Here is a 2524-nt window from a genome sequence, read left to right as displayed (position 1 = left end):
ACTTCTGCCTTGTTTCTTAGGAGTCTGAGGGAGGGGCTCATGGTTAGGCGGCAGAGCATCTCCATACCATGCAGAAGGCCCTGGGTTCAGATCATGTAACAGATGATGTGAAAGTCTTCTGCCTAAGATCCCAGTCTGAGTAGAGAATACTGAATCTGATGGACCAAGAGTCTGATTTAGTATAAGGCAGCTTCACATCCAGAAACCCAACTTGTCTGTGGTGGGATCTGAGTACCTCTACCTGAGACCCTGGACTCTGGAGATCCTCTGCCAGTCTGAGTGGACAATGCTGACATTGATGGACCAAGGACCTGATTCAGGATAAGGCAGCTTCTTGTTTCCATGTGTGTGTTTTAGGGGCTGTGGCTCAGTGGCAGAGCATCTGCCTGCAATGCAGAAGGTCCCAAGTTCAATCCCTGGCACCTCCAGTTAAAAAGATCAGGTAACAGGTGATGTGAAACACCTCTGCCTGAGACCCTGGAATCCTCTGCAAGTCTGAGTAGACAATATTGACTTTGAAGAACCGAAGGTCTGATTTAATATAAGGTAGCTTCATACACAGAGCTCCAGCTAGTTTGTGGTGGGATCTGAAATGGAAACTTCGCTATATCAACACCAGGCCTACCTTTCTGAGACCAGTTTCTTTCAAAACACCCCCTGGCATTTTCACAAGCAGGGCAATTTAAGTGTAGCATATGTGTCCCTCTCCCCTGACTTCTTTCAGTGCCTACTTATGGGTGAAACAGACACCTTCTTCCATGTTGGTGACTGTGAACAGAGAAGTGGTAATTATTGAATTTTAAGAGAAACCCGGCATTACAAAAGAATAGCAACACTAGCAATGGCGCTCGATGCACAACACAAAGCTGTAAACAAAGTGCTTTGAACACTTCAGACGCTCTAAGGAAATACTAAGTGCTAGGTGGCATTATACGCCTGATAGGATTACATGAATGTACAATGCCACTTCGGGTAGCTGTTGTTGCTGTGGTTCTTTTGAGAACAGCAAACCTGGGGAATGCTTGGTAGGGCTATGAAAACAAGAGCAAGAGCGATATGAAATGGATATTGGGAATTACTGGAAATCAATACCGCTAATTCCTCTTCTGATGCAAGACGGTGATGCACATTGGGACAAAAAATATCCAAACTTCATGTATAGGCTAACGGGGTCTGAACGTGCTGAGACTGAGACGGGAAAAGATCTTGGAGCCGTAGAAGATAGCTCAATGAAAGTACCAACCCAGGATTGCTGCAGCGGTGAAAAAGGCCAACTTTGTGTTAGGGATTATTAGGAAAGGGATTGAACATAAAAAGCCAATATTATAATGCCCCAGTATAGATCTATGGTGCGGCCTCATTTGGAGTACTGTGTACAGTTCTGGTCACCAGATCTCCTAAAGGACATTGCAGAGCTGGTAAAAGTACAGAGGAGGGTTTGGAGCACGTTCCTTATGAGGAAAGGCTGATGAGTCTGAGTCTTTTCAGTTCGGAAATGACTAAGGGGGGGACATGACAGAATCTGGTGGGTAGTGTGTGTGTGGACTGATGGGTTTCATTTAATTGTGTCTGACGAAGTGTGCATGCACACGAAAGCTTACACCTTGAACAAACTTTGTTGGTCTTACAGGTGCCACTGGACTCAAACTTTGTTTGGGGGACATGATAGAAGTTTACAGAATTATGCATGGGGTGGAGAGAGTTGACAAGAGGATTGTTCTCCCTCCCCCTAGATACTAGAACTTGAGAGCATCCAATGAAGCTGATGGGCAGTAGATTCAGCAGACAAAAGGAAATACTTCTTTATGGGGCAAGTTATTAAAATGTGGAATTCGCTGCCAGAGGGATGTAGTGATGGCCACAGGCATAGACAACTTCAAAAGGGGATTAGACACATTCATGCAGGACAGGTCTATCGGTGGCTACTAGTCAGGGTGACTAAAGGGAACCTCCACATTCAGAGGCAGTCAGCCTCTGAATCCAAGAACATCATAGAATCATAGAGCTGGAAGGGACCTCCAGGGTCATCTAGTCCAACCCTCTGAATAATGCAGGAAATTCACAAATACCTCCCCCTCCACACCCGCAGTGACCACTGTTCCATGCCCAGAAGATGACAAAAAGCCTCCAGGATCCCTGGCCAAACTGGCCTGGAGAAAAATTGCTTCCCAAAGTGGCAATCAGCGTTTCCCTGGGCGCGTAAGAAAGGGCCATGAGAACTAAGCACTGAGGCAACCCTCCCTGCCCTCCCTCTCGTGATCTGCTTAAGTTCACAGAATCCGCATGGCTGTCAGATGGCCGTCTAGCCTCTGTTTGAAAACCTCCAAAGCAGGAGAGCCCACCACCTCCCGAGGAAGCCTGGCCCACTGAGGAACCGCTGTAACTTTTTTTTAACTGTCAGGAAGTTCTTCCTCATGTTTAGCCTCAGCCTCTGTGCCCTGTGGTTGGCCCTCCAGTTGTGGGGCACTGTGTGAGGCAGGATGCTGGACTAGATGGACCCTCACTGCATCTGACCCAGCAGGGC

At 47.2% G+C, this 2524-nt stretch overlaps 1 non-coding gene across 1 annotated transcript; it reads left to right on the top strand.

Annotated features, from left to right (window-relative positions):
* The first annotated feature begins 356 nt into the window (after positions 1-356).
* On the top strand, positions 357-428 carry TRNAC-GCA. The gene has a single exon. It is a non-coding gene; the product is annotated as a tRNA-Cys (tRNA).
* Positions 429-2524: the final 2096 nt, after the last annotated feature.

This window comes from Gekko japonicus, unplaced genomic scaffold (genome assembly GCF_001447785.1).
Source record: "Gekko japonicus isolate JY-2015 unplaced genomic scaffold, Gekko_japonicus_V1.1 scaffold248, whole genome shotgun sequence".
NCBI lineage: Eukaryota > Metazoa > Chordata > Lepidosauria > Squamata > Gekkonidae > Gekko > Gekko japonicus.
This window is presented reverse-complemented; position numbering and strand designations above follow the sequence as displayed.